The following is an 11405-nucleotide window of genomic DNA, read 5'->3' as shown; positions in this document are numbered from 1 at the left end:
CAGGAAATGCTTTGGTTGGCCACAGGGTAATTGGGACTGTCCCGGGTAATTTGGGCGGAGAGGCATTTTGGCCGGCGCTGCAGTCTTGCACTTGTCTCTCTGGCTGCTGGACAACCACACACTACCACAGAAACAACCAAGGACAGAAGAGGGTATACTAGATAAAGAGAGATGGAAAACGAAGAAGAGAGGAGAACATAGATAATGGATAAGCTGACCGGAGTGAAAGGATGTGGACAGGAGTGAGGAGTGAGAGAAAGAGGGTTAGGGAGTGACTGAAATAGTAGTAAGTAGTGATTGTATGAGGAATGAGGAGTGACAGAAACAGGAGAGCAATGAAAAGAGGAGAGGGCTGAGGAGTAACAGTAAGAGGATTTAGGAGTGACACCATAAGGAGTGAGGAGTGACAGTAAGGAGAGAAGAGAGGCAGTAAGGAGAGTGAGTAGTGACAGTCAGGGGACTGAGCAGTGTCAAGTATCAGTAAGAGGAGTGACAAGTGAAATTAAGGGGAGTGAGAAATTACAGTAAGAGGAGTGAGGAGTTACAGTAAGTGGAGTGTGGATTTACAGTAAGTGGAGTGAGGAGTGATAGTAAAGAGAGTGAGAAGTGAACATGAGAGCAGTGAGGAGTGACAGTAAACAGAATGAGGAATGACAGTAAAGAGAGTGAGGAGTGAATGTGAGAGGAGTTAAGAGTAACAGTAAGGTGAGTGAGGAGTGACAGTAAAGGGAGTGAGGAGTGAATGTGAGAGCAGTGAGGAGTGACAGTAAACAGAGTGAGGAGTGACAGTAAAGAGAGTGAGGAGTGAATGTGAGAGGAGTTAAGAGTAACAGTAAGGTGAGTGAGGAGTGACAGTAAAGGGAGTGAGAAGTGAATGTGAGGAGTGATCATAAAGGGAGTGAGGAGTGACAGTAAAGGAGGTGAGAAGTGAATGTGAGAGGAGTGAGGGGTGACAGAAAGTGGAGTGTGTTGTGTTGGGTATTCCTTTTCCCAGGTTCTTCCTAGCTGAGGCAGATGGAAAATAAGAAATGGGAGCTGGGTAGAAATCCAGCTTACTCAGGTCTTCTGTTCTAGCAGTGTACTCATCTCAATGTGTGTGTGTACTCATCTCAATGTGTGTGTACTCATTGCAATGTGTGTGTGTACTCATCTCAATGTGTGTGTGTACTCATCTCAATGTGTGTGTGTACTCATCTCAATGTGTGTGTGTACTCATCTCAATGTGTGTGTGTACTCATCTCAATGTGTGTGTGTACTCATCTCAATGTGTGTACTCATCTCAATGTGTGTGTGTTTTCTCTGTCTGTCAAAACCTCTTCTTTAGTGGTTCTTACACTAAGTGGGGCAGACAGATGGAAGACCAAAGAGGACTTTGTACTGAAGCCTAGACCACAGGTGTGTGCGTGTGACTAGCTGGGTATCAAGTGTTTGAATGTTACACTGGTGTGTTGTACGTGTGTACAGAATCCTACTGTGTGCATCCATACACTTGTGCCTATGTACGTGCATGTCTCTCTGTGTGTGTGTGTGTGTGTGGGTTTGGGAGGGGGTTGTCGGCGGGTTATTCGATTGTGTAGTTTTTGTGTGAGTGTAGACTGTGTAATGCTTGACAGTGTGTGGATTAGTGGTGTTAGTAGATGTATTCTGCCAGTCCGGGTTTGTGTTTGAGAATGTGTGTTCTGTCTGCGTCTGTGTTTTTCTTTATGCGGACGTGTGTGTTACATGTGTATAATGTCTACGTGTGTGTTACATGTGTGTATTATCCACGTCTGTGTTATGTGTGTAATGTCTACGTGTGTTACATGTGTGTAATGTCTATGTGTGTGTTACATGTGTATAATGTCTACGTGTGTGTTACATGTGTATAATGTCTATGTGTGTGTTACATGTGTGTAATGTCTATGTGTGTGTTACATGTGTATAATGTCTACGTGTGTGTTACATGTGTATAATGTCTATGTGTGTGTTACATGTGTATAATATCTATGTGTGTGTTACATGTGTATAATGTCTATGTGTGTGTTACACTTGTATAATGTCTACGTGTGTGTTACATGTGTATAATGTCTACGTGTGTGTTACATGTGTGTAATGTCTACGTGTGTGTTACATGTGTATAATGTCTACGTGTGTGTTACTTGTGTATAATGTCTACGTGTGTGTTACTTGTGTATAATGTCTACGTGTGTGTTACATGTGTGTAATGTCTATGTGTGTGTTACATGTGTGTAATGTCTACGTGTGTGTTACATGTGTATAATGTCTACGTGTGTGTTACATGTGTATAATGTCTACGTGTGTGTTACATGTGTATAATGTCTATGTGTGTGTTACATGTGTATAATGTCTACGTGTGTGTTACATGTGTGTAATGTCTACGTGTGTGTTACATGTGTATAATGTGTACGTGTATATTATATTTGTTATGTGTATGTGTGTGTTATGTATGTTATGTCTATGTGTGTTATGTGTGTTATGTCTATGTGTGTGTTATGTGTGTAATGTCTATGTGTGTGTTATATATGTTATGTCTATGTGTATGTTATGTATGTTATGTCTATGTGTGTGTTATGTATGTTATGTCTATGTGTGTGTTATGTATGTTATGTCTATGTGTGTGTTATGTATGTTATGTCTAAGTGTGTGTTATGTGTGTAATGTCTATGTGTGTGTTATGTATGTTATGTCTATGTGTATGTTATGTATGTTATGTCTGTGTATGTTATGTATGTTATGTCTATGTGTGTGTTATGTATGTTATGTCTATGTGTGTGTTATGTATGTAATGTCTATGTGTGTGTTATGTATGTTATGTCTATGTGTGTGTTATGTGTGTAATGTCTATGTGTGTGTTATGTATGTTATATCTATGTGTGTATTTTATATGTTATGTTTATGTGTGTGTTATGTTTATTATGTCTCTGTGTGTGTTAAGTATGTTATGTTTATATGTGTGTATTATGTATATTATGTCTATGTGTGTGTTATATATGTTATGTCTATGTATACGTATGTGTGTATGTCTATGTGTGTGTTAAGTCTGTGTCTGTTTTCTGTTTACAGTATGTGTGTGTGTGTGTGTGTGTGTGTGTGTGTGTGGATTATGTCTATGTATGTGTTATGACTGTGTATGTGTTCTTTATATGTGTGTGTTCTTTATATGTGTGTGTGTATCTGTGTGAGTGAGTGTGCTATGTCTGTGTCTGTGTGTGTTCTGGGGTCATCTGCAGGTCTCCGGCCCAGACCAGTTGAGCGGTCTCAGACCTGGGATCCAGGACGTGGCCTTGGGCTGTGACTAAATGAAAAATGAAACTGTGTGTAGCACTGAACTCTAAACATTTGCAAACCTGAGCTCCGCTAAATCCCATCAACACAAAAACACACAGACTGTAAACAGATCTCCCTTAACAACAACACAGCATTGCCTTGTTACTGTTAAAGCTCGATGACCAACACTCCAGAAACAGAATAACAGTGTTTATTTTGTATTTATCAAGCGCCTTCCAAATATGACCCTCTGACATGCTAGTGACATGTGGCCTAAACAGTGTCAGCTCTTGCTGTTTGTGGTCCATAATGGAGACATATGTTTCCCTCTGGCTTTAATTGCATCTTAGGGGTGAATGTGAATAACTTCAGGCAGCCCACCACAACTGAATGGACTCATAGCTTCAATAAACAAAATAGCAAGTGTTGTTGTTTTCGCACCAGATTCTTACGCAACTGCAATATATTTAACGAAACACACATGCAGTATCTGCCTCGAGACACCGTTCACTCAAAATGAGAGGGAGTACTCAGACAGAGAGGGAGGGAGAGAGAGAGAGAAAGAGAGCGGCGGAGGATTAAAATCCCCCCAACAGACCTACCTGAAACCAAGACCTGAGCTTGGTTAGCCCAGGGCTAGTTTTCACCATGTTTGACTACAGCTATTGTTAGCACAACGCTAACCTTTTGGATTAGCACCATGTTCTTGGGTGACATTTTAACTCTGCTCAGCAACATACCTGGCTCACAAGCAGGTCTATCATGGCTCTGGCTGAGCTTAGGTCATCGTGTCGGGGGGGGAGAGAAGGAGAGAAAGAAAGAGGGGGCATCGTAAAAACAAGGGAGAGGGGAGAAGGCTATGAGAGGATCAGATACAAGCATAGAGGATGGAACGTTATAGGGAAGAAGGACAAGAAAGCGAGAGAAAAAGGTGGGTTGTCCTGCACACAGAGAAGGGTGGAAGTACCACTGCCCCTCACAGAACACTCCTTCATCCGTTCATCCCTCCATCAACCCTCTGTCCACCCATCCTCCATCCATCATTTATTCATCCACCCATACAGGCCAACCTCGGATTTTCACTGCTCTCCTCCCATTCTCCTTGTTCGCTCCCTCGCTTTCTCATTCCCTGTCCTCCATAGCTTTAATCTCCGTCCAGACAGGACCAACTGCTGCCAATTAGCATTTCTCTCCCTCCCTTCTCTCTTTCTCTCCCTCTACTCTTTTACCCTCTTTTTCTCTGTGTTTGTTGTGTAAATTTGATTTGGGGGCTCTGGACAGATTCTGGCTGTTTCTCTCTGTCTCTCTTAGCATGGAGAAACCTGCTGGCAATTAAACATTTATGGGACTGGCATGCCACCCACTTTTCTCATCTCACACCGCTGCCCTCTCCCTCAACATCTCTATAACTACCCCTAGCCCTTCCTCCCTATCAGTCTACCTCCATCCCCACTCCCCCCCTCTCTCATTCTACCTCCATCCCCACTCCCCCCCTCTCTCAGTCTACCTCCATCCCCACTCCCCCCCTCTCTCAGTCTACCTCCATCCCCACTCCCCCTCTCTCTCTGTCCCTCTGTCTATCGCTATCCCTCCATCCATTCATCTCTAACCTGGTTTATTCCCTCCTCCCTTTATTGAGCCTCTCCCCCGTTCTCCCCCTTTAACACTTGGTGCCTTACGCTAAGTCACTTTCCCTGTCACCACCTGCTCACAAGGTTTCCTAACCTCTGACCTTTCCTTCTATACTTCCCTGTCCCACCCCTCACTATCTGTTTTTCCTGTCCCTCGTTCTCTCCCTCTCTCTCTCGCCCCCCCCCCCCCCCCCGCACCCCCCCCACCCCTCTGGGTGGAATAGGGAAATGATTAGTGAGAACACATTCAGATTTTCCTTCCATGTGTCGAGCCAATGAAACGCCCGTGTGCCCGCAGCACTAAGGACAGCTGTGCCAGGGAAGAAGTAGTGTGTGTGTGTGTGTGTGTGTGTGTGATGATGATGAGAGGGAGAGTACGGGAAGAGGTACAGTAACAGAGTGTGAGACAATGTACCACCGTTGCATTCGGTGTGGAGTGTGGGTTGTGTGTAGCTGAGGGCACGCACGTCCCCACGGGCTTGTGTTTTCATTTGTGTGTGTTCCGAGAGGAGCTGAGACGATTATTTGTTGTTATTGGTTGTGTTGCCGTGATTTGTGTGGGGGGGGTGGGGGGGGGGTGGTAGTCGTGGGAACTCTAATTCCATCCGCCCAGATGTGTTGTATGGTGCAGTGAAACCAGACCCACACCTTGCCCCCACACTTCACCCCCCCCCCTGCCCAGACCCCAGCAACCCGCCCAGAACCCTGCGTAAAGTCACATGTGGAAACAATTCAGTCGATGCACTGAGAAGGGTAGCCCTCACACACACGCACACACCCACACACACACATTATCTACAACACGATTACACAAACACGCTCCCTTGCTAACGCTTTACACAACCCCCCCACCACCACCACACGCCCTTAGACACACATGCTACTCGCATCGGACCCCTGTTAAGGTGCTTCGCTGCCTGGCGTTTGACACTCTGTTAACTCTGTGGTGTTTCTTAGCCGCCGTCGGGGTGTCTGCACCCTATCACTTACTTATTTGTCCTTTAAGGTGAGGAGGTGGTCAGGTTTACTCGTACGGCGTGTCCGGTAATGTGAGGGCGTAGTTAGGTGTAGCGGTTTTTGGTGTCACACAGGCATCTGAGCCCAGCCGATTCACAACAAATCGACGTATATTTCAGACGTTCGTCTGGGAGGGGGAGAAGTCTATATTTAATTTGAAAACTGGCTACAAGGGGCAATCGTGACTACTATTTCAACAGATGGTTCAGTACAAAGATTGGCAGAAAGTGCTACTCCCAAAGAAATCCCAGATCACACTTGTAGGCGATTTCATGGCCATGTTTTCTGGCTAAGCTCATGCATGGAAAGACATCAAGTCTAACTAAACATATGCAGGCATCATATTACAAGACACTTCTTTGAAATGGAGTTGCTTTTGACAAAAATGAAAACCAGTCAGTTCGTCACCTTGACACGGTTGAAGTAATGGCAGTTTCAGCTACATAGTGAAAAACAAATGTAGATTTTACATTTCGATTAGATTGTGAAACGTCAAAGTTTGATTGTCCTCTCTGGTGATGGTGCATCTCTGAGGGTTTAAGCTGCAGACTGACAAAAAGAATTGTGAGTTTGAGTCCACTTTCAAATTAAGCATAGTTGTACAATTCAAAATGTCTTATTTAATGCCTTTCCTAAACACCAACCTCTAACCATCTGGACTGTGTACCTGAGACCAATATTTCTATCCCTCTTGGGTTTTAACCTCACAACTAATCTCACCCCTGGACAAACATTGAAGACTGACGTCAGACTGTGAGACCTTCTTGCTGCGCCCCCCCCCACTGGTGGTGAGAGTCCTTGTTGTTCTGTAACATTCAGGAACTCCCTAAGAGATGCCCAGAACCCAGCTAGATCAGTCAGAGAGGTTTTCTGAGGTATATGTGTGTGTTTTTGTATACAAGAGAGTCTGCCTTTGAATGTTACGAAATGTGTGTGTGTGGTGGGTGGGGGTGGGGGGGTATGGTGGGGGGGGGGTGTTTTTGATGTAGCCAAAGTGCAGAAACAAGCCCATTTGTGTAATTTAATATTTCACTGGCCTCACATCTGGAGCAGTATGTAAAAATGGAAAATAGAGGGGTGCTCTGGAAGACTGACATGGAGAGCCGGAGAAAGAAAGAGTACAAGAGAGAAAATACACCCTCTTCTCCTGAATACACATTCTTAGCCTTCACTCACACACACACTTTAAAAATGAACAGACTCATGCTCCTCCGGAGACACACTTCTCTACTACACACAAACACGCTTCAAGTACATGAATACACAGTCATTATGCATTCCTTCTCTCTTGCTCTTGCTCTATTCACCGCTCTGTTTTTCTCTCTCTCTCTCTGTCTCACTGGCTTCCTCAAACACGCGCATGGGCGCCCAGTGCTGGGTGAATGGTGCTGCACGTTGGCGTGAGTGTGGAGGTGATCTGTGTTTGATTAGTGTTTGGCTCTCTGACAGCTCTGATGATGACATTCAGCGCTTTGAGCTCTTCTGGCCTGGGCCTACTCCAAACATAACCAGGCACTACACTACACCACACACACACACACACAGGCATGCACAAGCGCATTCATTTACACACACAAACACACCTGCATGTGTGCGTGCACACACACACACACACACACACACACTAGGCCCCACAAATACACAAGCATACAGCCAGGGTAGGAGAGATCATACCTCATGTACATATGGATAGGCAAGCTAGCCTTTACTTCCACAGATGTTCCGAATACAGTACATGGTGTACCTCCACATTACCAAATATTTATCACCTGTCTGTCTACCTGTCTGCCTGCCTGTCTGCTTGTCTATCTGTCTGTCTGTCTCGGTCACAGAATCGGTATGTTATATTTACTAACACATTCTGTTACATACATGGAGGACATTGTTTTTGGGGCCCCTAGCTTGAGGCAAAACATTGAAGTACCCCCCCACACACACCTTAAGGCAGATAGAAATGTTTGTAGTAAAGTTCATTTCCTGCATTTCAACATATTTTGCCAAAGGGCCCAGACACGTTCCTTCAGTTTTAAATATGCATGTCTATTTCTTTTTTCACTGGGCAGACAAACATTCAACTTTACAGGTAATGAATTTGCAATTCAAAATATTTTGCCGTGGGGCGGAGAAAATTGTTAAATACATGTCTAATTTTCACTAATTTTGAAATAGGCGATAAAGAAAAGTATTGAATCTGTACAGAAAATATTCTGTAGTTCAACCCACTTTGCCATGGGGTGAAAGCAAATGTAGTTTTAGGGCAAATTCTACTGAGGTCGCTATTTCCACATTAATATTCTACCTTGGTGAGAATGACTAACAAAGTCATGGTGGTTCCCCAGGAGGTCAGGGTCCTTATGCCCATGCCCAGCGGGCCGGTTCGATTTTCCTCCATTACAACAAGTATGGATAACTGGCTAGACTATCGACTTAAATACTGTTAGCTGACACGGCTATTTGAATGACATAACCATGGAGAAATGGCTGATGCACAGCGTGAGAATGACGTGCTGTATTCTAGTACTCTCAAAAATAAGGTGAGACTCCACTGATTAACCCCAGTAAATACATCACTGGGGGGGGTTGGGGCCTCTATTCGACTTACGCAGCAGCCCGGCCATGCAAGCACATGCACATACACACACAAATACACACACACACACACACTATTCTCTAACTTGTGGGGCTGCTTGCCCAGATCGTGTTAATCCTTTCTGTCCTCCACGCATTTTGCTGCTCCCATCAGCGTCAACGCTGCTTTGATGAACTAACACAGTTGCACACGCACGCGCACACACACACACACACACACACCACACTCCAATCATTATCATTGTGTCAGCTGGAGAAGAGTCAGGGTTTTGTTAGTAATTACAGGGGTTTCAAATAAAAGTTCTCAAGAAGAGAGAATGGATGGATGAAGGAAGATAGAAAGAAAAAGAAAGACAGAAAGACAGAGACAAAGACAGAAGAAAACACAACTGTGTCTGTGACATATTAGTCATTTTTTACCGTAATTGTTTTTCAACCCCATACCAAAAAAAACAGGGCTTTGGGAATGTGCTTTTCAGTGGACTCGTTCCAAGGCTCTTAGTCTTTGTCTGCTGAAGTAAAGGGCAAAGGGTTTCTGGGCGGCGGGTAAGGCTTGAGAAAGCAGTGTACTCATGGAAAGAAAGAGGCCTGTTATGTTGCTAGGCCTGGGGCTGGAGTTAGGGTTGACCCCCAGCGAAGAGGATTGTTTTGTGCCTTCACACTTTGCCGTGTCTGCCATGTTCACGGTGGCACTGTCCCAGGAGATGGGTTTTTGGGAGACAAGCTGCTGACGCACTGATAAGAAAATCCAGATCCTTTTGGTTGATTGATTGATTATTCGACTCACTGATTGAGTGATCGGGTTGTCATCTGTCAGCAGTAGGACGCCCATGTCAGTCAGAAGCATGTCAGAGACCTTTTGACCTCGCCATAGAAATGTACTATGCAAACCCACAGCCTGACAACAGGCAACACACAGTCATCTCCAGCCATGCTTCGCTGTCTCTTGGGGCTCGTAAAACAAAACGCTTGTTAAACCAACCACTGTGAAAAACACTCTGAGGTCAGGATAAGGTTGTCATACACTGTCACATTAAAGAGCGAGAACTCAGAATTCCCCCTCCTCTGCATCCTTTCATTCTGGGAGCGTTTTGTGTTTTAATATTTCTGATCTCTGCATCTGGAGGACTCATCCCTCCCTCTCTCCCTCTCTCCCTCTCTCCCCCTCTCCCCCTCTCCCTCTCTCCCTCTCTCTTGCTTTCATCCTGTTGTTTCCCTGTCTCTCGGGGATTGACAAGTAAACAGAAACGTTCCTTTGAATACACACGAGGAAATAAAAGGATCTCTGCTTCACCTGTTTTGTGCAGAGTCAGACAACCATTTTCATGTGCTACTCGGAACAGAAAGAGAAACAGACAATCTGGTCCACTCAGACTGATGTGTATGAACACCCAGACACACGATGCTGAGGGGAGTCAGTATGACCCGAGTTCCTCCTCCGCTCACTCCCTGGGTTGCCCAATAGGGAGTGTTTGTGTGGTATCCAGGGGCGACCACAGGGGAGGCAGATGCATGGAGGTAGAGCAGCAGCCTTGCTTTCACTCCACTCTGTTTGCGTGCCTGATTGCAGTGTGTGTGTGTGTGTCTGTGTGTGTGTGTCGGTGTGTATCTGTGTGTGTGTGTCGGTGTGTCTGTGTGTTTGTGTGTGTGTCTGTGTGTCTGTTTTTGTGTGTGTGTGTCTGTGTCTGTGTGTGTGTGTCTTTGTGTGTGTGTGTCTGTGTCTGTGTGTGTGTGTCTGTGTCTGTGTGTGTGTGTCTGTGTGTCTGTGTGTGTGTGTCTTTGTGTGTGTGTGTGTGTGTCTGTGTGTCTGTTTTTGTGTGTGTGTGTCTGTGTGTCTGTGTGTGTGTGTCTTTGTGTGTGTGTGTGGAGAGTGTTGTTGTTTAAAGGCTAAATGTTACTGACATGCACACACTGACTCCTGAAGTCTAAAAGTGAAATGCACTCCCTGCTCTCCTCTCCTCTCTCTCCAGAGGCTTTCCCTCTCTCATACTCTTTTTGTTCCTCTCTCTGTCAAACTCCCCTGCTTTTTCTCATCCTCCGTCTGCCCTTTACACTCCCTCTCTTTTTCTCTTTCTCCCGCTGCCTTTTTGTCTGATGGTTTTTGCAGAGGTGTGACTCATTGGGCATAGAGCCATACTGTCAGGTACAGAGGGTAGGGGAAGGTGGGAGGAAAAGGGAGAGGGGTCGGGGGGGGGGCAAAGTGGGGGGTGGACAGAGAAAAGGGGAGGGCGGGAGGGATGACAAAAAGAAGGGGAGGGAGAGGGGGAAAGTTGGAGGGAGAGGGAAGGACAGTGGGGAGAGGAGAGGACAGAGACAAGGGGAGGGAGGGGACAAAGGGGGGAGGGAAAGGGGAGGACAGAGGGAATGGGGAGACTTTGGGGAGGATAGGGCATGAAAGCAGGGAAACAGAGAGAGAGTATCAGAGAGAAAAAGAGAGGGAGTAAAAAGACAAAGACAGAAAGAGAGAAGACGGGATTGCAGGAGGAAAAGGGCACAAAGTGAGGAAAACATAAAAAAGAGGGAAATGAATCATTTCTGCAAGCAGTCCATGAGTCCTCCTTCCTCTACGTTTCCCTTTTCACTGGCTGCTCATGTTCTGGCCACGCGCTGTAAAATGACAGACCGACCAACGTGTTTATGTGCAACCCTGTTCATGTGCAAACCTGTGTTTATGGCTTCTTCTGCTTTAAAGAATCTAATTACCCAGTTTCCCTGGGGGGCAATAAGGTGCCCACTGTAGGCACACACACGTTTGTTTTTCTATCCTTATGGGGACCTGAGAACTAACCCAAGCGTCCTTATAAGAAGCGTCATGCCTAAACTTCACCTAGCCATAACACCTAATCCTGACTGGTAAAGTGGCAAACTCTGTAGATTTTGACACCTGAGTCCAAATGGCAT

Source organism: Esox lucius, chromosome 4 (assembly GCF_011004845.1).
Source record: "Esox lucius isolate fEsoLuc1 chromosome 4, fEsoLuc1.pri, whole genome shotgun sequence".
Taxonomy (NCBI): Eukaryota; Metazoa; Chordata; class Actinopteri; order Esociformes; family Esocidae; genus Esox; species Esox lucius.
Note: the sequence above shows the minus strand (reverse complement) of the source record.